Source organism: Triturus cristatus, chromosome 2_2 (assembly GCF_964204655.1).
Source record: "Triturus cristatus chromosome 2_2, aTriCri1.1, whole genome shotgun sequence".
Taxonomy (NCBI): domain Eukaryota; kingdom Metazoa; phylum Chordata; class Amphibia; order Caudata; family Salamandridae; genus Triturus; species Triturus cristatus.
This window is the reverse complement of record NC_140582.1, coordinates 919,435,561-919,462,982: the sequence shown is the minus strand read 5'-3', so window position 1 is coordinate 919,462,982 and position 27,422 is coordinate 919,435,561. Positions and strand designations below refer to the sequence as shown.

The window sequence follows — 27,422 nt, the reverse complement described above, 5'->3', positions numbered from 1 at the left end:
ATCTGGCATACCCAAAGCAGGGGCTTCACACATTCTGCTTTTCAGCTCTTCAAATGATGCCATTTGTTCTCCATCTAGTTCCAATGGGTCTGTCATCTCACTTTTTGTCAGCTTAATCAGTGGCTTTGCTATCAGCGAAAAATTAATTATCCACTGACGACAATAACCCACCATTCCCAGGAACATTCTCACTTCTCTCTGGGTCTTTGGGGCCTTCATTTCCCTGATAATTTTGATCCTGTCATCAGTCACTTTTCTCAGACCTTTCTCAATATTGTGTCCAAGATAATGCACCTCTTTCTTGCAGAATTGCAATTTGGCTGGAGATACTTTTAACCCTCCATCTGCCAGATGATTCAGTAAAGCTATAGTATCTACTTCACAAGCTTCACGTGTCTTTGATGCCACAAGTAGGTCATCAATATACTGCACTAATACTGAGTTTTCAGGCATGATCAAACTCTCCAATGACTTTTTCAATAACTGATTGAATATTGAAGGACTCTCTGTATACCCCTGTGGGATACGACACCATGCTAAAATACGCTGGCCAAATCTAAATGCAAAAATCGGCTGGCTGTCATGATGCAATGGAATTGAAAAGAAAGCATGACACAAATCAATCACTGTATACCATTCAGCATCATGTGGAATCTGATACAAAATCACTGATGGATTTGGCACAATAGGACAACATGCCACCACAATTTGATTAACCTTTCTCAAATCCTGCACAATCCTGAACTTCCCATTAGGCTTCTTTAGCCCCATTATCGGTGAATTACATGGACTACTCAGTAGTTCTCTCAGAACTCCCTGCTGAATCATTTTCTCAATTATAGGAGTTATTCCCTCAATTATTTCTGGTGTCATTTTGTACTGAGGAATGTTAGGATAAGTAATTCCCTCTTTCACTGAAATTTTCACAGGATCTACATTATTCATCAATCCCTCATCCTCTCCAGTAAAATCCCAAACTGTCCTTTTCACTGTGTCTCTCAGCTCTTGAGGCAAATCCTCCGGATCAAACACAGCATATGCACCAATTAACTCACTCTCTCTATTTTCTAGAGTCATTCGGTACAAAACATCCTCATCTGGTGTTTCAAAAGCTATTCCATCTGGTGTACAAAAAATTGTACAATTCATTTTACATAACAAATCCCTACCTAACAGGTTCACTGGACTTGTGTCACAGACGATAAATCTGTGCATGTCTGAAAATTTCCCTATTTGTACTCTTACTGGTTCAGTAAGACGTGTCCTGATTTGTGTATTGGCTACACCAACTACTTGGATTGCTTCATCCGAGAGAGGAAGATTTCTAATATCTGTTGACCTGACAGTTGATCTTGTCGCACCTGTGTCTACTAAAAAAGTAACACCTTCTTCATTTATTTTTCCATCCACAAATGGTCCTGCCTGGTCTATTTCTAGAGTTGCACCAAGTATGCACTCTTCCTCCTCTCTTCGGCACCGTCAATAATCACCCTCAGACTCACTCCCTTCATTCTTTAACAAGTACTGTTGTACCTGGTTAGAACGCCTGGGTTTGTTTACCTGCTCATCATTGTAGAATCCCGAATCCGGATTATACTTTTGTGCTCCTCTATTCTGCGGCAAGGGCGGTTTTGGCTCTTGACTCTGCTGTCTCACAACTTTCTGTTGTTGCTGCTGTTGATTATTCCCCTCGTTCTGCACCTGTTGATTTAAGGATTTTCCCTCATTATTCACTAATGGTGGATTGGTACATTCTGATCTCCAATGTCCCAGTTGGCCACAGTTGTGACATGGGAACTTTTTTTTAGCTTCCTCAAGATTCCCCTTTCCTTTCCCTGCATACCTAGGTCTATTCCCTGCATTATTTCCTGCATTATTCGCCTGTTCCACCAACTGTGCTTCCTGTCTTTCCGCAACTTTCACTTGTGCCCACGTTGCTTTCTCTTTCAGCTTTCTCTGTTTTGCTTCAATCTCATCACTGAAGTATTTCGCATGTCTCAGAATCTCATCTATTTTCTTACTCTGCCAATCCACAGTATGGTCACGAATTCTTTCACTAATCTCAGGTCTCAGGCCATATACAAATCTGTATACAAAATGACTCAAATCCTTGTCACCCAGGTGTTCATCTCCACTGAATTGTTTAAATGCCAGTATCAGCCTCTCGTAAAAAGCATGAACTGATTCTTTTGCTTCCTGATGTGTTCGATCTATTTTAACCCAGTCTGTCTCTTTTGGAGCTACTTTATTTTTCAGGTATACAATCACCTGCTCATACTTTCTCATTACTTCTGGATCTGGTGCTCCTGTTCTCTGATCTCTTGGATATTCCTCAGTAGGCCAACTCACAACTATTTTACACTCAGCCCACAAGTCTGCTGGAACAATTATATCAAACAGACTATTCAGGTCAATCCACAGCACTTTTGACAATTTCACAAACCTGTCTACCTGCCTATACCACTCGACGGGCTTTTCTCTCAATCGAGGAAAATCATTCGTAAATGATAAAATATCCTGTCTGGTCCATGGAACATGTACATATCCTCCTCCAGGTATTTCTCTCATAGGATAAGTATCCACTGGTTTTTCCTTTTCTCTCACAGGAAATGCTGAATAAGTCCTATCCCCTGATTCTTCTCTCTTTTTGTACCATCTATCCTTCCACTTCTCAACATCACCTCATTTTCGCAATAAAGCGATCATTTCTTTAATCTGTCCTGTTCTACCAGTACCATTCAAATTTTCAATGTCTTTGTCTGTGAAATCCATCCTGTAAGACTTCTGCAAAACTTTCACTTTATCAATGTCAACTCCATAGTCATTTGCTATTGCTCTTAATCTGTCATGTGTATTTTTAGTTCTCCAGGTGATGTTTTTGCACATGAACAATAATTCACCATCATGATGATTCTTTAGTATTTCTGTTGGAACTGTCCCTGCAACAAGCTCTTCTAATTCTATACGTAACCTAGCAACATCAATTGCTTGTGAATCTTTATCCTTCTTTTGAAGAACTTTCATCCATTCATTCAAATCTTCAGCTGTTATTTCAGTAGATTTTCTTACTGGAACCACTTTCTTCTGCGGTTCTAAAATTGGCATCCCTGGACAACTAGCTTCACCAGCATCCAGTCCTGAATTAGACTCCTCTAATCCTTCACTACATGTGTCATGTCTAAATTTTCCTGCCCTTTTTCCTGAATCTCCTGAAGGACCAGCCAAACTTGTCAATCTATTCCCAACATATGGAATCACCAAACCATTCTCACCTGTCCTCTGCTTATCAAAAACAGGCATAACCGGACCTATGGTTACGGGTACCGTAACAGCGTCTAGATTCTTTGTCAGTTCTTTGATCTTTTCAGTCAACTCCGATGTAGTTCTGGCTAATTCTCTCGTATTTTCGCCACTGCTTCTATTCTCTCTTTCCCTGAAAGGATTACCACTTCTTAACTCAGGTGTCACATTTTCTGTCTCAATGATACACACTGTATCTCTTATCGGAGAAACAATTGGTGTACTCTCTTCTGGTTCCGGTCTATATGGAGGTGGTCTTTTGTAAATCATGTCATTTAAAACCTCATCCTCATATTCATTAACTCCATATCTTCTCACTTCTGCCTCAGGAACCCTTTCTGCTCCCTCTTCAACTGTTCTCACAGGATATAGTCCCTCTGACATACTAGCATCTCGCCATCTCGTCATTCGATCATGATGAGTTTCACGACCATGTCTCCTCCCGAACATATACCTATAGTTGCCTCCAGACCTCTGTTTCTCTCGCTCATGTACTTCCTCTTCCCATTCCACTAAAGCCTCGAACTGTGTCGGCCTTGGTTTGGGTCAAGACATAACATCTTTTCCCGTAAATTTTTCAACACGGCCAAATTAAATGAACCATGTTCTGGAAATGCTAAAACTCCATCTTCCTTGGTATACCTAACCCAATTCTCCAACCATATACAGGTATGATACCCATATCTCGCAGCCATGAAGGATGCAGGCGTTTTCGATGGAGGTAACAATTCACCCTCTCTCGTTTTAACATCTTTATCCTTGTCGAACCAATTTTTAATTTTTCTGAACAACTATTTTTTCTTTTTCTCCTCTTGGTAATACATTTTAACGCTTACCAAAACTTTCTAATCCCTTCCGTAATACAACTGCACAATATGATTTTCCAACCAATAACAGCGCGACTCACACTAACGCACCAATCCTGGAACGTTTACGTCACTAGAATAGCTCCACCAATCCTTGCGCGGCTCACACCAACGCACCAATCTCAGCGCGAGCACTATTCTGATCTAATATCCAATCAGAGCGCGGTCTGTTTGACGTCAGCAGTCGCTGCAGTCGCTTCTGTCTCCTGTCTCTTGTCACTCGTCTACCCCTCCTTTACAAAATTTCTCAGTAGACTCCGTATCAAATTTCTACAAAATCTATTAGTTACAACATATAAACATCTCCATTGTCTGCTTCGCTAACCACAGAATAGTAAAGAAAATCTATTTCACAAGAAACCTCTCGTTGACACAGTAGCACATCCCTCTACTCTGCCCTTCTAACATACATTCATTAACTGTTTCCTCTAGGACTTGTCCAAAGAGTCTTACAATCAACTAAATATACGAACATTCACGCACATTCATACAAGAAAATATAGTACATACACACAGAATCCTGCTTTTCCCGAGAACAGCGAACAATCTGCTCCACTACAGAATTATAACACACATCAACCAAGCAGCTTACTTCTACCCAGTTTCTCAAACAAGCTCAGAGAATACCTATTACTTCTCCCGCGATAAGCTTTAACGGCGAACCTTACGGATCCCTGGGACTTAAAACCAGAGTTTCACAGATAACCTTTCACTACCATACGCACTCCTTATATACCAGAAATATTTCTAATAGTAACATAACAATGTCACTGATTCCGAATCCAAACAATGTGACGCGCAACTTCGATTGTCACACGTTTTTCTTTTTACCTGCATACATACAGGACCAACAATCCCGTCTTTCCCGAGAGCAGCATATACTTCCCTCTGCCCTACTACGGAACTGCTACTAGCTCCCAAGTTCCAGAAGCACTACATATAACTCAACATGACGACTCCAACATATAGTATTAGTACATATACCATCATCAATCAATAATCAATAATCAATAAGCTAATGTACAAGCAATCTAATCAGATCAAGACAATCATCAATAACCATCATCACTCTGCTACCAGGAACTTGATGCAGATTGGGGTGTACAAAATCTCCCTACTTCCACGGATAGAGTAATTTCACAGTTACACGCACATACACTCACCATACACTAGGGCCCATTTCACTAACATACACTCAAATACTCCACCAGCATTGAACCTATGGAAAGAAAACTCCTAAACTCCACACCTACACCGAGGTCGATAAGACCTAGCTATTGCAATTGTCATAATCTAAACAATCTATACATCAATAATCAAATAGAGTACTCAATAATTGACAAGAAATAATCACCAACACCATATTTAAAATTATGATTCTTTATCTAAAGTTAGTCAAAAGAAATTAATCAGAATAAATCATTTTCTCATAATTACCTATTCTAGCTAAATGTCAGAATGGGTCATCAGGACAAGTCTCTCAGTAGAAATCTCCCAAGTCACCGTCCTCTCAGCATCGATCTTCACCAACGCAGATTTGGGAAGTAAAATCCCGAATGCAATGACACGGACCCTCTCTAGTCTAGTATATTTATAATGAAACTTGCAATATTAAAGAAACATAAAATGTTCAACACATCCGCCGAACCGCTGAGCAGAGCGAGCAGGAAAGGATGTAGCATCGCTACATTTGGAAAATCTCCGCTCAGGAAATCACAAAAATAAAAAGACAGAACAGGAACCAAAAATAAAAAAGTATCTCTTTACAGACCACATTTCCTCAGCGATGACACAATGCCCAGAGTTCTTTCTTAACAGTTCCTTTGTCCTCCAAGGCTGCTCAAACATTTCTTGGTTCTTGGAGATCTGCCCAGCACTGCTACTGTCCTCACGGAAAGTTTTAACCAGGCAAGGACTGTGATCAAATGTATTCAGCAAGGCCTTCTCATCACAAATTCTCACTCGAGGCCAGGCTGCAAACGGCGGACATGTTTTGTTAGGCCAAAATGGACCATCTTAATTAAAAGAGACAAAAACAACGTTACCACAGCATAGTGATTGAACAGTGTTAACCCCACTAATACCCTTATGTGTATGTAATTATCTAGCTTTAGCAACACAGAAAAGCATTAATTCAAAAGCGTTTCGTGCTTAAAATAAACAGCACTCAGCAACGTTTATTTAATAAAACATGCACATTGTTAAATAGCAATACAAAAGCATTCCCTCGTGTCGGTTTTCTTCTCATTAGTATGTTGGTAAGTTTAAACACTTACACAAAACAAATAATTAGTGATTATTAATTAGTAATTTAATTATGACAAATAGACAAACCAGAGCTTAAAAACCCAGTAGATTTTCATCAGAAAATCCTGCTCCAGCACATCAAGGATGAACCCTCTCTAAAGGGAAGGAGATGTGTACCTAACAAAATAATACAATGCGTTCAGCTACATCGGCGTCCCCTGGCTTTAAGTGTGTGCAGTGCCTATAGGACTGAAACAGTAACACATTTTAATGAGTAGTGCATGCAGCAAAAGATTGTAACTGCACCTATAGATCTGTTTGTGCTACCTGTAATAGCCAGCTAACCCCTCCCATGTGGCAACCAATTTCCCCGAAATGCACCATTTACATCCTCTAGCCAGGCGTGGCCAGAGACTATATAATAAATGGGCGGAGACTGCTTGTGGTATTCCGGCCCACATCGAAACAGTGTGTGAGCTTCATTATTTCACCCAGCCTACCAGATCCATGGACCTACCCAGCGGGCCACGCCATTACCTGCACAGCCCCTGGCACACTGGTGATGAGGGTCCACCACGCGTGCCCCCCCATTGTTACTTTGACTACCGAGCATCGGAGGTGCTCTCTTCTACCCTACCACCACACCTCAGCTCCACGGAAGGCATCCACTGCGAGCCCCGAGCTGGAGCGACACCGAACATCTCCTCCCTACCTCCCCATGGTGGATACTCCACCAGTGTTCTGCTCACTGCCTGCCCTGCGGCATGCCTCGCGGGATGGCCCCGCCTGCTTGCATGTGAAACTCCAGCTGGTCCTGTGTACCTCACCATACGAACAGCCCTTTACCTGCATTGGAGGATTGCAGTTGTCTGCAGGCGTCAGACCCAAGGTACCTGGTCGGGCCTCAGAGTTCAGGAGTGAGAGGCATAGCAAGTGAGAATCCTAAAGAAGAAAAAACAAACATTGACAAAAGAAAGATCAAGACCTGCATTTATAAAGCCCTGAACGGTGGGTTAAAAGCACACTACAAAGAGAAGCTGCGCCTCAAAGGAAGGCCAGCAAGGAGAATCAGCACACACACATCAGTGGGCAGCACCACACATACCAACTTCACCGTTAATCTTCATGTCCAAAGCCCTGGGAAATATGACTGCTCACCATGGCAGATGATGCCACTTCTGCCCCCCAGCAAGGCCTGCAACAGAGGCGGCCAATCCCACAGCATGCACTCGTGGGAATGCTACATCCCTTCAGTGAGCTCGCTGATCCATCTACCGCATCACTACACCGGGAGACATGGGTTGGAAGGCAAGAAAACTACTTTGTCGCAACCCGCAAGACTGATAGAGCCATCAAACGCTCCCTTCTGCTTCATTATGCAGGCGAAGAAATCTACAAACTAATTGAAACCCTACCAAATACAGGTGCTGCTAACGACTATGACTTTGCCGTACTCACGCTTAACGCGCAGTTTGTTCTACAATTGAACCCCGACTTTGAACATTTTAAACTTTGACAAGCCCGACAGTGAGGAGGGGAGTCCATAGACGTATTCTACGTGAACCTGCACGCACTTGCCGCATGTGCACTGCGGACGACCGTTCTAAGGTAATAAGGGCACAAATCATCCAAGGTTACCAGGACAAGACCCTCAGAGGCCTCATCCTGCTGCAGTACGTCATCAATCTCGATGACCTCCTCATTATGGACACGTCCCATGATCTGTCTGCAGCACAAGTGGCTGAAATGGACGCTACCATCACTCAACAACCTGAAAAGACCCCCACAGTAAAAATCAGCACGCAGATACCATCCACACGAAAGAAAAGCTTAACAAGCCCAAGACTCACATCGCCACCCTGCAAGGGCACCGCTGCAGGTAATGTGGGCGTGAGGAGCACCCCCTCGAAGACTGCCCAGTATAGGACCGCACATGTTCCAACTATGGTAAGCTAAATCACTTTGCGAATGTATGCAGAGCAGGACCCTGAGGAATAGTCGCAAGGGACAGGCGAAGCCCCACCATAGCCCTATGGTAGCTTACGCTGGATGACTGAGTTACAGCATGCCACCACATCATCGCAAAGCCACAAACAGCAACTGAAAGGCTCGTCACCAGATGATGGCATAGAGGAAGCCTTCCTCCTCATCTCATTCACCAATGACTTGAAACAACATAGACGGCCACAGCTCACATACATGGTTCAGATCCCCAGTTCAGACATCAAGGCCTTCATTGATACCAGGGCCTCAGTTAACGTGATGGGAATCCGACAATACCAATACCTCCAGCTGAGACCACCTCTGTCCCCGGCAAATGACAAGAGCTTCTCCTATGGCAGCCAGTCCCCACTGCTCCTGAAAGTCCAAGTATAGTCAGAAGGTGAAGCGATCACAACCACATTCCACATGGTTAACATGGAGGCCAACAATCACAGCGGAAGATCTAAGCCTAGTATTGTTCACCCAAAACGTGAAAGCCTGCCAGGTTGATGAACTCCTGAACCAATTCCCTGAACTCTTCAAAGTACTAGGGTGCCTGAAGGCTCCTCCCATCAAATTACATATCGACAAGTCCATCAAACCAGTTGCACTTAGCCACCAATGAGCCCCCTTTTATCTGTAGCCAGTAGTCGAAAAAGAGTGAGACTAGCTGAAGAGCCAAGGCGTCACCAAAAAAGTGTCTGGGCCAACACTGTGGGTGTTCATCATGTACATCACAGAGAAGCCGAAACAGCCAGGGAAGATACGTCTCTGCTTCGACATGCTCTTCCGCTATCAGGTCATCAAGCGAGAGGGACACATAACACCCCCAATGGACAATATCATCGCCGACCTCAATGGGTCATGGGGGTTTTCCAAGCTAGACCTCAACACAGTATACCACCAACCACTCCTCTCCGAAGAAAGCAGGTATATCACCAGATTTTCCACACACCTGGTGCTGTGCCGGTACAAAAGACTGAACTTTGGCATTTCCTCAGCAGCAGTAGTCTTCCAGGAAGCCATCAGGGAGATACTGTCCGGTCTACAGGGTGTCATGAATGTGAGTGACGACATCCTAATATATTCCACTACAGCAGTAGGTAACCACAAACATCTACAGGCCACTCTAAGACACCTATGGGAGCACGTCGTCACTTTGCACTGGGAGAAGTCTTCTTTTTTCCAGAACTCCATCGAGCATTTCAGCCATGTGTCCAATCACGATGGTGTGCAAGTTGATCCCCGAAAGCCACAAGCCATATAACATAACCCTCCCCTGATGACTGTATCAGAAGTCTGAAGCTACCTGGGGATGGCCACCTACTGTGGTAGATTTATCCCCAATTTAGCCACCATCGCCGAAACCCTGAGAGCCCTCACCAAGGCCGATGTCCCCTGGAGATGCAGAACCAGTGAAGAAAGCGCTTTTCAAGTGGTGAAGACAGTCTTTCTAAGTGAGACCTCCATGGCCTACTTGGATTCAAAGAAATAAACCAAACTGTTGGTCGACGCCAGCCCATTTGGATTGGGAGCCGTGCTCACCCAGGAGGCATAGCATGGGAGGTGAGCTCTGCTAGCCTTCACCAGCAAAGCACTGACACTGATGGTGGCACATTACTCTCAAATCGAGAGAGAAGTGCTAGCCATTAAATGGGCCTGTGGACATTTTCACCTGTTTTTCTGTGGAAGTCCATTTGTAGTAGACTCTGACCACCAACAACTCATCCCTCTTTTGCGTAGCTCCGCTCCACACCCTCCTCCACAAATTGAGCGCTCGACCACCAACTGCAGCACTACCACATGGAGGTCACCTACCAACAGGGATCACAAAACCGAGCAGATTTTCTTATGCACCATCCACCCTCCCTGACTAAAATGATGATAACACGGATGCCACTGATGCATACGTTCACATGGCAGGCACTAAGCCTACAGGAAATCAGAGACGCCACCACAACAGATCCCCTGCTTGGAAAAGTGATGAACGCTCTACAAAATGGCTGAGGACACAACTTCCTACCTGATGACAATGGGTGGCAAGGCCTAGAAAAAGAAAAACTTATGAAAATATGGGAAGTGCACAACGAGCTGAGTGCTATAAAGGATGGACTTGTCCTGAGGGGACAGCATCTAGTAATTCCGGAGAGACTACAGCACCAAGTGACAGAACTGGCTCATAGCGGACATCAGGAGACGGCAAAGATGAAGTCCCACATGAGGGAAAATGTCTGGTTCCCTGGTCTCGAGGCCGCTGTCAAACGAAATGGTGAGGCAATGCCCCTTCTGCCAACTGACCTGCTCTCCAGGGGTACCCGCACCTGTCGTAACAGAAGAGCCCTGTTCCACGCCAAGGTCCATACGGGTCTTGACATAGGGAGTTTCCCAGACAGGAGAACAACCATAGTCATAATTGACGGTTACTCTAAGTACTCTCTCATCGAAGTTGCAATTCCACCGCTTTCAATAACGTAGCCCCGGCGCTGGAAAGGGCTTTCGCACTCTTTGGCCTTCCAGAAGAGATTAAGACAGACAATAGCCCGCCTTTCCAAGGATCTGAGTTCCAAGACTTGCTAGAGTGCTTAAGGATCCGACATCAGCGAATCATGCTTCACTGGCCGCAAGCAAATGGAGAAGTGTAGCGGCTCATGTGGACACTAAACAAGACCCTCGGATTCACTGTGGTAGAAGGAACCAGCCCTGAAGTCATCCTCCAGAAGTTCTTGGGAGGGAACACCGCATTGCACCACTTAATACTCTCCTTTGTCCCGAATGCTCACTGGCCACTGTCTCGATACGATCCCAGTCCATTACAATTGGTCTTCACCACAGTGTGACCCAGTGAACACCCAAGCCTGGCACACTCAGACCAATGTGTGTGCTAGCCTCAGGCGGCGAGCTGCCTTTACGAGTTATCTCGTCAGATGACAAGGTGCTCTTCAAAGAACGTCGATTGGGGTGGAAGTTCTGGACATACTTTTATCCGGGTGTGTGGACTGTGCTCCAGGTAAAAGGGACCACTATCACTGCCTGTAAGGGTATTAAACTGGTCACGAGGGACATATCATGGGTCCAGATGGTAGATTTCCCCAGCTCATTTGAACCCGAATAAGGGGAGAACAATGCAATGTGGGAGAGCACCCCAAGACCGGAAAACCAAGTGGAGGAAGAAGCTGTCCACGGTGACAAGACCCCAGCCAAGCCAGTGCCTGGAGTAATGCTGAGGTCGACTCTGGAAGCTACCAAACCATGGGGAGGTGAGAGGAGATCCCCAGCAGCACCGTTATCATCTTTGGCTTAACCCACCACCGAGCCGGAGGCTCAGAAACATTGCATGCTGAGTTCATCGCCAAGTTGGCAAAGGATGTAATAGCCAGCTAACCCCTGCCCTGAAAACGCACCATGTACATCCTCTGGTCAGGTTTGCCCACACCGAAAACCAAGTGTGTGTGACTCATCATTTCACCAGGCTTACTAGATCCGTGGGCCAACTGGCGGCCCCCGCCATCACCTACACGGCCCCCAGCATACCACCCTAACAGTTTGTGTGGTGGAGCAGGATCTATGCTGCTTTTTAGCAACTGTGCTGAGAATACCATATTTGTGTGATTTAATAAACTCTTCAGTTGACTCAACCCAGGCACTGCAGCTGGGGTTCTTCATTGGGCGGCCCAGAGTAATACCACTGTAGATCAGTTATAGATACAAACAAGATTTTGGCCTGCCAACCCCCTGACTCCAATGAGCATGTGGCTACTGCTAGTGGTGATTGGGCCTCACTCCTCACAGCAATAATATACCCTCTACACAGACAGCAAGTTGCTTTCTTGGACCAAGTGGGTAATTACACCCTTAATTTGGTAATACTCTGTTCCCTAGAACCCTGCATGTCACGTTTCTGCCCACCTGAAATCATGGTGTAATGGCCTAAAATGACAATAAGTAGTCTCGCCTTCCATTTGAATCCAAAGCCACACAGAAAATGGCTAATGCTGGGTCACAGAACAATGACCAGAAGGCTCAGACGCAGGAGGAAGCCCAAACAAGTTATATTGCTATTCAAAGTAATGCAGCAATGCTTCTCCTCCACTGATAACATAACTGACTCACTTTCACATAGAATGGAGCGCTTGCCATTCAAAATGGATCTACTGACAAAGGCTGAACAGTGAATCTCTGATTTGGAAGCAGGCATGTGTAGGAAAGAAATGAAGATCTACTAAATTTGAAAAAAGGTCCTGTCAGTCATCAGGCAAAGAATGAAAACTTGGAATCTAAATCCATGCTCAACAATCTCCATATTCTCGGGATCCCCAAGCCTGAAATACTGACAGGCTTGAACTCCGTGGACAGCTGTGCTTGATGCCGACAGCTTTTCCTGCCTCTTTGAAGTGGAATGCTCACATCACTTCCTCACTCTGAGACCCCTTTTGGTAGCACCTGCGCAACCCATAATTGCCCATCTTCCTAATTTTCGAGACCGGGACAATATTCGGCCGGCGAGGTAGAAAAAGGATATGAAGTATAATGGCTCATTGCTCCAGTTCTTCCCTGATTTCACTGTGGCTGTACAGGAAGCAAGATGAGAATACCTACTTAAGAAGAAGCTGCAGTAAGCTGCAATAAAATATGACCTGTTGCATCCTGCTAGGCAGAAACTGTCACTCAATGGAAAAACAACAGGTCTTAACTAGCTCACAGCATGTGTCTGTCTTCCTGAAAAAAAGGAGGTTTATCGAAAACTCAATATCCATTGAACGCCGCAGGCTCCGCCAGTGCTTCCAATTTAAGTGACATTGAATAATTACTGGCATATGATAAATAACCAGTGTTACTCATGACATCTAATGCTCCATCTTTTTCTTTGATTACATTGTAGCTTTGTAAGATTGATGGACACTGTCCATATATTTTGCTAGTGGCTATATTCTATCTCAGGATGTGCATCATTCCTTGGTGCTAAGCTTGGGAGTTGCCCTTACACAGATGTCCTGAAGTCGCCACAGAACTTGTTCATAATTCTACTTCTTAGAAAGACTGCACATATCTGGTCCTCCGGACCATTTCTGCTTACTAGTGAGGGGCTCACTCCAATACATATGGTGCTCTGCCTGAGAATTATGTTGATAATGCATTATGTAGGAACTTCGGTCCTCAATGTTAAGTTCATTTTGGATTGTTTCATTGTGTTGGTGGTCACTGGCATAATTTGGTTGCTGATGTTGAGGTGTGGGTTGTATGGGGTTGATTTTCTGTTTTCTATTCAAAGCACATGCAGATAGACATGTGCACACCACAGTTCATCACAGCCACTACATTGGCTCACTTACTTTTCCCAGAGAATATTATACCTGGCACACTAAAGAAAACCTTTCTCAGTCAGTATGAACATTGGATCATCTTGTTCCCTCACTTGGAATATTTGGGGCTTAAATAACTCCCGACAGGTGCTTGCAGAGCTTAGTAGACACAGTGTTGGGGTTGCCTTGCTACAGGAAACAAAACAACTGTACTCACAATGCTAGATGCTGGGCAACCTTCACTTATACTTGCTTATTCTTATTCTCCTCGTGGTATGTGATCATCCTAGTAAATAGGGCTTTCCCTTTTCAGTGTACTCACATACTCTGACTAACAGGGGGGCTTTGCTGCATTACAAGGCACACTGAATGGAAAAACATATTTTTCTCATAAATTCATAAGTAGATTTTTCGAGTTTCTACTTAACAGTACAGAAGAAAATACTCACACTGTCTCCTCTAAAAGTTGTGTAGGGTATTGGGGCGGGGGGGGGGGGAATCTGAATTCCACGCTGGACAAATCAAAGACTAGAAGTACAGGTGGGCATCCGCGGCAGCTCTAAAGTACCTGCTTGAGGCGCTTCAGCTATTGGAGCTTTAGAGTACTAGGCACCCCATGTCTTCTGTACAACGCGTCTGGTCAAGACTAGGATATTGGTTGGCCATTAAGAATGTCAATGCATGGTCACATTCAGTTCAACATTTGGCAAAAACTGTCTCAGATCTCTAACCCGTCCTAGTGAGATTGGAGCTCCCAGATAGACATGGAGGCTTCAGCCTAATGCACAGTGTGATATAGTGACCAGGGAGTGACTCTAAGTAGAAATACTGAATGCTTCATTAACAATGTCAACCCAGTCGATAGCATGTGCACAGTGTGGGAGATTTTTAAGGTAGTAGTTAGGGGGTCTGTATAGTGAAACAAAAAGTGATCCTTAAAATACTCTTGAGAACACACCTCAGGAAACTAGTAGAAGAAATTGGTAAAATAGTGCTGCAATAAAACACTAACCATTACCCCACTTTACTAGTTTCAATAAGTTTCAAAATATGACAAGAAAGCGAATCGTGAGGTTTAAGCACCTCTTTAGTTGAGCAGTGGTTCACTGTTAGGGGGCGAGAACCGGCTAAGATCTAGTCGATAGCCTTAGGTTTCCATGAACCAACAATAACATATCCAGGTTTACTCTAAGTGATGGCCTTTACTGTATTTTTTACAGATCTCTATGCATCTAAAGCCCCTGGAAAGTTACCGAACACTGGAATATTTTGATAGTATAGCACTTACATAGCTAGGAGATAGACAACGCAAATTCCACATGCAATCTATCACTTCAAAAGATAACATATCAGCCATGTAAGCTGATATGTTGTCAATTTACTGATAGAAGTAAATTGCCCAGGACTGATAGACTGACATGCAGATTTGTATTAAAAATATGCCTCCATACTGGCTCTACATTTATTGGCCTTCTCTGAGTAATGCTTTACTTGCTCTCCATGATGGAGACTCTGCTAGTCACTCTTTGACAAGTGCATTAAGCCACCGGATCACTGTGAATCCTACTGGGCATTCTAGCATTATACCAAATAGATTGCTACAGTTGGTTCCTGACCTAGTCTTGTCTGATCAATCAGGATTTATCCCTGCTAGATCCACGTCACACAATTGTCAAACATTTTTTGCTCTTGTCCATCAGCCAGACCCTGACCTGGAGACGTCAGCGATACTTTTAGATTAAGTCAAGGCCTTCAGTTAATTTGAGTGGGAATTCCTGCTCACTGTACTGTTCACTGTAGATCAGAGGATGCTGCTCTTGTTTCATGAGCTGGATTAAGCTGTTCTACACCTGCCCCACTGCTCGCATCTGCGCTTATGCGATTGTCTCGGATCCTGTTACAGTAATCTGAGACATGGTTACCCCCCATTCCCTATTTTGTTTGCCCTGACGCAACCCTTGAGTATAGATTGCAGCAACACTATACAGATTGTGCTCTAAATTTCACTGACTGGAAATTGCTTATATCACTGTATGTGGATGATATGCTGATATATGCCTGAAACCGGGGACAAACTCTCTCCCATTATTAGGGAATGCATAGCTCAGTAAGATATCTGGAGAATATAGATCAATCGGGACCCTGAAGACTGTCATCAGAGATAATTATGATGTGGTTGTTGCTTGACTCGCAAAACAGATCGGGACATGACTCGCCCTGTTTCTATCTCTGGGGGACATTATTTTTTGTTGAAAATAATAGTCCTTCTGCTGTTTCTGCATCTTTTTAACAATGCAGCAGTTTTTTAAAACCAGAATGAAACTTGCAGGGGCAGGGAAACATCCCAGGCTTAAAAATGAAATACCTTGCCATATGATCAGGTAGGCTTGGAGACACCTGATCAGGAATTCTACTAACTCTTCGCTCAGGCACAATACACCCAAGTAGGAAAGAAAAATAGCAGCAGAGAACATTAAAGCGAACACAAGAAAAACTAAGAAATATTCACTTGAAATAAGATTAACAAAAAGCATGGAAATGGAGGATAATTCATGTTAGTTCTTTTTTTTTGTTAAGGAAATTAATTTATTTGTAGTTAGTTTTACTGTAAAGTTTTGTTTGCACATAAAAATATTTTATTATAATACCTCACAAGTATAGTACTGCATTTCAATGCTTTTCTACATCATTAAACATTAGGTTTAGTACCAGAAGCCTTCTTTGCAATATTGCGCATGCATTCGCCAAATAATCCCTGCCTGCTACTGCATCTCTAGAAAACAATGCACTTTATGCACTGCAATGGAAATGCCACCTAGGAAGCAGGATAATGCACCTAAAAACCAATCATTCGTCTATTTATTTATTTATTGCATTTGTATATAGTGTACAGCCATGAGGGTTTCCGCATACCAAACAGTGTACAGCAGTTAACGCCATTAAAGAAGAACACCATGCTTGATCAGGAAAAGAAAAATGAGAGAACAAGGGGGACAGGGGGATATAAGAGAGCAAAGAAAGGACAAGAAGAAATAAAATAAGGATAAGCAAGAGATTTAGCGAGGATTAATACTTATTTATTGAGATATTGGTTGAATAACTAGGGCAGGAATAGGGAGAGTTCCAATGCACTGGACCTGCTTCAGAGAACGCTTGATCTGATTAAAAACAAAAACAATTTTTTTTATCTCCAACTGCAGATTTTCAAGACTTAGTTTTAGCATGGTCCAAGCTAGTCTAGCTGTTTAAGTAGACTACTTTATTCCCTGTGATGAGAGACCGGGGAATGCTCCTCAGAAGCTCCTTCTATGGATATTTTAAAAAGTAACAAGAGTATCACTGACAACGCAGCTAAAGCTATCAAGCCTTTCAAGCCAGACCTAAATACCAGGACCGGTTTTGCAGGCAAGTAACCTATTTTTGGCCAGCTACTTATTTGTGTAGGCTTGCATAATCATTAATTTTCGCCCGTCAATATGATTCATGGTGTGGGTAGCCAAAAAGCTATTGGCAGTTAGGTTTTTTCTAGCTCGGACAAGTGCGATTGTGCAAGCTAGCTACTCCATTCTGAAAAGAACAACACTGCATGCAATGTTACCGCATAACTGTTGGAAAGTGGGCTATTAGTAGTGGTAATGATGCATGTACCACTGGCAATAAGGCCACTAACACAGTCTAGGGCTCAGTACAGGTCTCAATAAATTATTCCCATGCTGAACCCTGGGTAGCTTGGGTGCTAGCAGGCAGGCTTAACTTAGGAGGCAGGTATTTAAAGCATTTAAAAACACCAATTCAGTAAATAATTAACACAACACACAATAGAAATCCCAACACCAATTTATAAAAATAGGAAATATTGTTATCTTTAAAATTACACCCAAATGACAAAAATCCGATGTGGTAAATTTCATCTTTGGACTTAGAAACCTTTCTGGTGCTTTTTCTGCTGGTGTCCCTCGATGCTCTTCTCCAGACCAGATTCGGTGAGAGTTTGCCAGCTTGCTTTTCATGGAGCTCCTGGCAAGCCCTGGAAGTCAGACCTCCAGAGCTTTTCAGCGGGACAAACCAGCAGGTTAGGCCGGCTTGTGGTTGAAGGTTGCCGGCTTGGCTCTCATGGTTCAGTCGGTCCCCTTATGGAAGTTTTTTCAAAATTGCTCCTGAAGAACTTCTGGCACGTCTTCCTGAAGTTCCTCTTGAAGATCCAACATGTCCAAAACACAGCCCAAAGGTCTGGATGCTCCAAGATGGTCCTTGAAAGTTTGGGACAACAATTCCCACCATACACCTGGACAAAACCCTTACAGATCCACTGGAAGCATTCCATGCAAGGGATTTTTCGTGGTGATGGTCCAGGTGAGCTCTGTTAACATGTAGCTTGCAGCGAGTCCACTCTTTAATCCATTTGAAACTAGGTACAGCCACAGGGCTGTAGTCCCAGATAACGCAGCAGGCCCAGTCATCCAGAATGCAGGGCCTGATGGTATAAATCAAGTTTCTAGCTTGGCAATCCTTCTTCTTCTCTTAGTTTCAAGCAGCAGATCTGAGAGCCTCTGCTCAGACCGAAGGGTAGTACTTCCTTAAATTAAGATATCGACCCTACGACATGCTTTATATAGTCTCTATCCCTCCTGCCCTGACCACATTATACACCTTTATAATGCATAGAGAAACACGCATATGAATAGCCAAATCGAAGTTTAGCGACCATTAGACGTCTTGTGCCAGTGGCAGTTTTATGAATTTTAATATTAATAATGAAAGTCTTTATCATACCAGACTTTTGAGTTTACAGATCACTTTTTTGGTGTTTATTCTTTGGTTGCTTTAAAAACAACCATATCAGACCATATGATTGATGTAAATCTCGTCTACATACAGTCCTATAACTTTGAGGAATTCACACTCATGTACAGTCCACCGAGTACTGTTGATGTCAGGATAATGACTGATTAGGGTGAGTCATATATGCACGGATGTTTGCTGCTTTTAATAGATGTTCCACACCGGTGAGTAGTCCCTTTAGCTCACCGAGGGATCCACCACTTTGTTGTTTTTATAAATTCTGATGGATGTTGCGACATCGCACCACTTTTTATTCAACTTACAGAGTGTGAGTCACACTGAAGGCTTTCATACAAATTGTTTTGTATCAAAAGCACCTGTATATATGTTTGACCATACCTTTTCTTTTTTTCAGGTAGCCCCTGACACTAACAGGTATCGAGTCTGAACGTAATACGTAGATTGTTAATAACCCTAACTTGAGTAGGTTGTTAAATGTAGATAGTTTTTCTAAAAAGGTCCTGAAGAATCGCGAGTATAGTTACTCTAGGCGAGAAACATGTTGACCGACTTCTTACAATTACATGCCACCTTAATAAGAGACATTACACTCGAATAAGTGCCATGTATACACGCTTTTAATTGAAGGTAGGAGGCCATCAGAATAAAACTCATTTTCACCAGGCACTCCTGACCTTTTTAATTACACTACCATATATCTACATTAATCAGGCCCCACACCCGCACTTCACCAATACGGCAGTCGGATTAAAGATCTCCGCTAAAGTGCCCCTTTTTAGGGAGCCCGTCGGGCATTGCACCGCCGGCCCGACGAGGAGCAGCCCAAATGATGAAGCATGACACCTGAAAGGGTGTGTGAGGGCATTTAAATCCGACATATGGATTTTCAACCAGGTCTACACGGTGCATTTTTACCCACCTTAGATTTCACGTTGACACTACTCTATTTCTGAGGAACTATAGGAACACCTTTTGTTATTATTGTACTAGGGGCCCCTGTTCCTACTGGACCTCCCATTCCGTTGTGAGTGGAAAACGGCCTCTTCAGTCCCTCTTTTTGTATTCTAGTTCTGGCACGGCTTAAAACCCGTGGGAAATTCTACTGGCGGGTGAGAGTGGTTCTATCCCCCAAATACCTTTTCTCTCTCTTTTTTTCATTGACCTCCGCATTTGAGAGGCCATCTCTACTGAGCACTGATTTTACCACCTCCAACTTGACCCCAGCCAAAATACCTATGGAAGGCCAGGGTTTAAGTTACGGTGAGGACCACGCAGCCGAAATCCTTCGGACTCCCTCTATTCTGAGTCTTGATAATGAGGGTGCGACCGGTAGTCAATCAGGGGATTGGCAATCATTATCGGACATGAGGAGAGAATGGGTAAGAATTACCCTACATGGTGCACTCATGACGGAATATTTCAGGGCAAATATTTCACCCAATGGCCTTATAGTAAAAAACTTCCCAAGGATATTCTGGGAAGATGGCCAATTCAAAATCGAATGGTCACAAATTTCCTGGAAGTGTACCAGAGATCTCCTGATTCTAATTGTAAACACGGCCAAAAGGCTGGCTGACGAACTACTCATCCGTATACAAGCCGCCGTAAACGCCTTAAAACATAACAACTCAGGCCCCACTTTTAAAACCAAACTGATGGAGCTTAATAACGAGATTGCAGAGCACAAAGAATACCTGATGAAACAGAAAGTGGCTAAGCTTCAAAAGGATATTAAACGATTCGATAAGGAAAAGGTATACCCTCACCTCAAAGCTGATTACATCCCGGCAAATACTAACTACGCATCTGATGCTAGCTCAAACTCCTCCAAGAGGAGTTCATCGACTAACAGCGACTCTAGTACAGATAGTATGGGACCTAGTCAATATAGAGGTAAGAGAAGAGGGCAGGGTTACAATACCTACCCACCACCACTTTACCAGGGACCACACCACCCCACCACCCCCTTTCTGGCAAACCCAATGTTTCCTCAAGGTCCTCCACAATTTGGCCCTCAGTATCCCCCGCAGTTTATACCCCAAGGTATGCGCCAGCCTTTTTTAGGCTGAGGTTGGGGCAAAGGGCGAGGGCGAAAAAGAGGTACTCAACAGGAAAAAAGAGTACAATGGGAGGAACCTGTTCAACCAGGAATGGAAACCAGGAGCCAGGCCAACAGAAAACAAACCTAGTAGTAAATCTGTCATCCAGACAACTAACCAAGACAGAGAATGACGTCCTTCAGAAAGGACTAGGATTTGTCCCTACACCTCAAGTGGATCTTTTCTCACAAACTTGTGAACTGCACCAGTTTTTTCGCAAAATCCGCCTCAAATTTTTCTTTGAGGGGAAGGAATATACTCCTGACGAAGATTCAGGTTTACACAATCCTTCTTCCTTTACTCCCCAGAGTGGGATGATAGCCGATGAGGTGTTGACTTACGAACAAGCAGTACTGAAAGATGTGAGAGCTTTGATAAACAACAAACATTTCAATAACATCACTAGACAAGAGATGTAGGCGATTGAAACACTCGCCAATGATACAACTATTACCATCAAACAGGCCGATAAAGGCGGTGCCACAGTCGTTATGGCAACCACAGATTACGACATGGAATGCCTGAGACAATTGGGGGATAGTAAATACTATACACCTTTATCCCTAAATCCTACTAAACGCCTCAAGAAAACTATCATAGGTCTAGTAGACTCAGCGGAAGGCCAGGGCTGGATAAGTAAGAGGGAGGCCTGCTTTCTTATCAAGAAAGAACCTAGGACCCCTACTTCTATATCTTGCCAAAGATTCACAAGGGCATCACACCCACACCAGGCCGTCCGATAGTATCAGGGATAGATTCGATTCTTGAACTTTTATCACAATTTTGTGATAATTTCCTCCAACCTCTAGTAAAAGTGATACCATCGTACATCCAGGACACCACGGATGTACTACGTTTATTGGACCAGTTTCAGAATACCAACGCCATCAACTTCCTCATCACTCTAGATGTTGTGGCCCTCTACACTAACATCCCACAGAGGGCCACCCTAGAGGTGATTGAGGAAATATTGAATTCATCCCTCGAGGGGTCATCTACCCCACCTTCCTTCATTATGGAGTGCGCCACACTGGCACTGACTGAGACCTTTTTTTAATTTAAGGGCCAACTCTACCATCAGACGCAGGGTACTTCAATGGGGAGTACCTTCGCTCCTAGTGTGGCCTGCCTCTATATGGCAGCATTCGATGCAACCCATATCCTCAATGAAACTAACCCTTACCGCAATCACATCCTTCTATGGAAACGTTTCATTGATGATATCCTGATCTTCTGGACAGGAGATCAGGACAGTTATGATGCCTTTTTTGGATGGATCAATAATCTTAATCCCTACCTCAATTTCACCATTATGGCATCCTCCTCACAGATAGCGTTCCTGGATTTGACGATTCAAATCACACAGGGTAATCTCAGTACCACCATGTTCAGGAAACCTACTGACCGTAACAGTTTACTCCATTTCAACAGTCACCACCTCAAAGCTCTCAAGGAAAACCTGCCCTTCGACCAGTTCTTGAGAATTAGGAGGAACTAGTACACTAGATGAATACAAAAGTGAGGCAACCATCCTAGAACAAAATTTGACCGAAAGAGCATTCCCTCAGAGGAGTATTGCATTGTCAAAAAAACGGGCACGGAATAATCACCGAGAGGCCCTGTTGGAACATAAAACCAAAAATAAATCAGAGTTACTGACGTGTATTACCACGTTTACACCAGCATCCAACCAGGTGACCAAGGTACTGAAAAAACATTGGGACATACTCAATACAGGCTCTATGAATATTGATCCCCCCCGATTCGCATACAGACGCTCGAGAAATATCAAGGATATGCTTATCAAAACCAGACCTAAACTCAAAATAACAAAAAACTCACAGCAAACATTGTGGCACCTTCCAATGGTTATAGGACACTACCCATGTGGAGGATGCAGTGCATGTGCTTTTACATCCACACACAAGACTATAACCCTCAACAACACCTTCACTTGGGAAATGAGAGCTCATACCAACTGCAATACTTCAAATTGCATCTACCTTCTCATGTGCCCCTGCAACCTCTATTACATAGGGATGACAACTCGCCCTATTAAACTACGCATTACGGAACATCGCAGTAATTTCCGCTGTCTGAAGAACAACACCAAAATAAGCACTCACTTCCTTGAACACAAACACTCACCAGACTCGGTTAGATGGTTGATCCTGGAAGCTAATCCGAATATAACTAAACAGAGCCTTTTTGCGAAAGAACAACGGTGGATACATCGCTTATCAACCAACACCAATGGGCTTAACGATGATATCCCCTGGGGTACAATCAAGGTCTAATCTGACCTTTGTACGAAGATTACTTGATATTGCCCACATGAGCTTACACTAGTCATGTTGCTTCAGAGCCGTCTATCAACATACATTAAATATCCTTCCCACACCAGTTATGATGATTTGATCACGACACTCAATCATCTATTCCTGTGCGATAAGACGAAATATAAGTAATGAATATCTAGTTGTAGAGATCTCTTTATCATACTAACATGGTATAGGTTTTTAACCATTGATTAAATCCCTTGACGTTCCGTGCACCAATTCTTTACATACCCAACCCCAATATGTCTGCCATGCTCCTGGATTAAACAATGACCATGGCAGGATGCAGTATAAATAAATAATAACTACTGTTAAGTTTTCTTTGTTACACCAACACGATACTGGCCTTTAATGTCCGACTAATTCCCTTGCCTTCAGGGTATTAAGACGTTGAACACCCGATTCTAAGATATCTGCCTAACTCCAGGCATCAATAATCTACCTTTTAATTTTGCCTCTAGTTTATGTTTTCCTTCTAACACCTTATTTGATAAGGTCTACATGAACATAGTATGCCGCCAGGTCAATGAGGCGCGCACTCGCTGCCATTTTCCTATCCTTTGGCATGGCATCCGCGACTACGAACCCCACTTCAAAATGTCGGCCAAAGTAACTCCTATCTGGTATTGTACGCAACCACGAGACCAATTTGCGAGTCACATGACTAAACTCCACACATAAGTCCTACCTCTCTCTCCACCACGCCACCTTCCGGACTCGGTGGAGAGCGTCGGTCGATTCACGCTACGTGAGGAGAAGAAATGTAAGTACACGAATAACTTTAGTACTTTACACTTCTTTTACTATACTCGCTTGCCACGACGTTTACTGAGCTCTAAGATACGTTAGGAGAAAATTCATAATTACAACAGCCACGATTAATACTGAGCATTACACATGGTATTATTGTAATAGTCAGACCTAATCTCTCGACTATGTAATAGGAGGAAACCATCCACAGACTCCTCCCTGGGCCGTTAATCAAACGCTTTTTCTTTCAGAACCGTCACACTCTAACACGCTTGAGAAGAGATTGACTTAAAATAACAATGACGACTAATATTGAAAACGATATAACTCACCATGTTAGTACTTTGACTCAGTTCCTTGACAACGCTAGAGGTGGAAACTTCAACTTGAGTTATTAACGTAACTAAGGATATTTAACAAACCCTGATGAAAACTTTACTAACAGTAAACTCGTGGTGACAATGCCATGCCAGACCGAAGGGTAGTACTTCCTTAAATTAAGATATCGACCCTACGACATGCTTTATATAGTCTCTATCCCTCCTGCCCTGACCACATTATACACCTTTATAATGCATAGAGAAACACGCATATGAATAGCCAAATCGAGGTTTAGCGACCAGTAGACGTCTTGTGCCAGTGGCAGTTTTATGAATTTTAATATTAATAATGAAAGTCTTTATCATACCAGACTTTTGAGTTTACAGATCACTTTTTTGGTGTTTATTCTTTGGTTGCTTTAAAAACAACCATATCAGACCATATGATTGATGTAAATCTCGTCTACATACAGTCCTATAACTTTGAGGAATTCACACTCATGTACAGTCCACCGAGTACTGTTGATGTCAGGATAATGACTGATTAGGGTGAGTCATATATGCGCGGATGTTTGCTGCTTTTAATAGATGTTCCACACCGGTGAGTAGTCACTTTAGCTCACCGAGGGATCCACCACTTCGTTGTTTTTATAAATTCTGATGGATGTTGCGACATCGCACCACTTTTTATTAAAGTTACAGATTGTGAGTCACACTGAAGGCTTTCATACAAATTGTTTTATATCAAAAGCACCTGTATATATGTTTGACCATACCTTTTCTTTTTTTCAGGTAGCCCCTTACACTAACAGGTATCGAGTCTGAACGTAATACGTAGATTGTTAATAACCCTAACTTGAGTAGGTTGTTAAATGTAGATAGTTTTTCTAAAAAGGTCCTGAAGAATCGCGAGTATAGTTACTCTAGGCGAGAAACATGTTGACCGACTTCTTACAATTACATGCCACCTTAATAAGAGACATTACACTCGAATAAGTGCCATGTATACACGCTTTTAATTGAAGGTAGTAGGCCATCAGAATAAAACTCATTTTCACCAGGCACTCCTGACCTCTTTTTAATCACACTACCATATATCTACATTAATCAGGCCCCACACCCGCACTTCACCAATACGGCAGTCGGATTAAAGATCTCCGCTAAAGTGCCCCTTTTTAGGGAGCCCGTAGGGCATTGCACCGCCGGCCCGACGAGGAGCAGCCCAAATGATGAAGCATGACGCCTGAAAGGGTGTGTGAGGGCATTTAAATCCGACATATGGATTTTCAACCAGGTCTACACGGTGCATTTTTACCCACCTTAGATTTCACGTTGACACTACTCTATTTCTGAGGAACTATAGGAACACCTTTTGTTATTATTGTACTAGGGGCCCCTGTTCCTACTGGACCTCCCATTCCGTTGTGAGTGGAAAACGGCCTCTTCAGTCCCTCTTTTTGTATTCTAGCCTCTGCTCCTCTCACATAGTTATTCAGTGTTCTCCAGGGACAAACGTGAGAGCACTCCTGTTCAATAAGGTGCAAGGCAACACCCCAGAACATGATGACTTGCTCCAAAGTTAGGCATAATCTTCTCCCAGAAAGCACTATTCCTCCAAAATTCAGTATTGCTGAAATTTCACCATAGGAGTAAGAGCTAACCTCCAGTGTGGGTCATTTCCATAGCCCCTCCCCCCAACATCTGCAGATTCCTGCCTTAAGCCTGCTACCTGACTCTGTCCGAGGGGATGATGGTCCTGGTATTCTCTGCCTATCCTATTCGTCCTTTGAAGCTTCTTGCTTTCCGACCCTTCACCCCGCTCTGGCATTCCTGTGTTGCAGAGCTCTCTCCAACAGATAGCCTCTCCCTGGGTGAACCACTTATCACTTCACCAAAGCAGCCTGGCTAATCCTGTTAACTCTGACCAATCAGGGAAGACCACATGAAGGCTGAATCTTGACTTACAGACAAGAAAGTCTTATACCTTCTTTTCTTTATACTTTAGGATAAATTCAACAATGGCATATTGTTGGATTTATCAATATCATTCTCCTAAGTCATTGAATGGTATTTTATTTAATTCCTAGCAAAATGTAGGCATTCATAAACTACTAACATCTTTTGGGGCTAGGCATCTTCAATAGGGACACTACATGTGCAATTTCTCCATCAGGTCATATAAAACATATTTTAGTAGGTTGTCCCCTACACATAGTGTACCTAATGAATAGGCATGTGTTTTCATTATGTTTCTAACGTAGCACTGGCCCTGGGCCCAAGGACAGTCAGTCAGTTACCACCGGTCAGCAAAGAAAATGGGGTTGCATAGGGCACACAGGAGGACTTTGCAACATAGCCCCCCTCCCCAAACGAGAGGTGATGGATCGCTGACGTACACCCTGGTAGTCCTCATATGCTAAGTGGAAAAGCCTGGAAATTCCATCCGCATTGGCACGTGGAACCCCACGTCGGTGTTCCACTGTGAAGTCCATCTGCTGTAGGGAAATGAACTACCTCAGTAGCTTGGGATTCTCACCTCTTAGCTGCATGAGCCATCTGAGAGGTCTTTGGTCAGTTTTAACACAAAAGTGAATCCCAAACAAATCTGGTCTCATCTTTTTCAGGGACCAAACCACAGCAAAGGCCTCTCTTTCAATGGCACTCCACCTCTACGAAGAAGTTGTGTGCTAATGAAGGCAACTGGCTGGTCAAGGCCCTCCTCATTCACCTGAGATAACAATGCCCCACTCCTTTGTTCTGCAGCATCTATCTGAACCACAAATTCCTTTGTGTAATCAGGGGCCAGTAACACTAGTGCTGAACACATAGCAGCTTTCAGAGTGTCAAAAGCCTTCTGAGACTCTGGCATCCTATCAACTTTCTTGGGTCTCTTCTTATAAGTCAGTTCTGTCAGGGGAGCCACAATGGTCCCATAGTTCTGAACAAGTCTTCTATAGTACCCAGTCAGTCAAAGTAATGCCCTAACCTGGATTCTGAGTAGCAGGAGCTGGCCAGTCCAGAATAGTTAGAATTTTGGCATGGAGAAGCCTTACATGGCCTCCACCTACAGGCTAGCCCAGGTACACCACAGAACTCTGCCCCATTTGGCTCTTACTGGCCTTAATAGTCAGCCCTGCCTGCTGCATGGCGTGAAGCACTTCCCTCAGGTAGATGAAAGAATGTCTCTGCCACCTTCCATAGATTGGTGAACCTGGTCCTGTCTGGGTTGGAGCAGTTCAGTGCATCATATCTGGATGATATAGCTGTATACAGTTCTGCATATTCTTACAGGGTCCTCAACCCCTGGGACACCTAGGGGAGACCTTAAGGGTCCTGAATATGCCAAAATAGCGTAGATCCTCACTTCACAGGGCTCCTAACACCAAAGTCGATTTTGGGAGGCACTTTACTATAA

General features: G+C 43.6%; 1 protein-coding gene across 2 annotated transcripts in view; it reads left to right on the top strand.

Annotated features, from left to right (window-relative positions):
• Window positions 1-27,422, top strand: part of SMIM20 (small integral membrane protein 20) — a 54,175-nt gene that overhangs the window by 12,924 nt on the left and 13,829 nt on the right. The window lies entirely within an intron of this gene.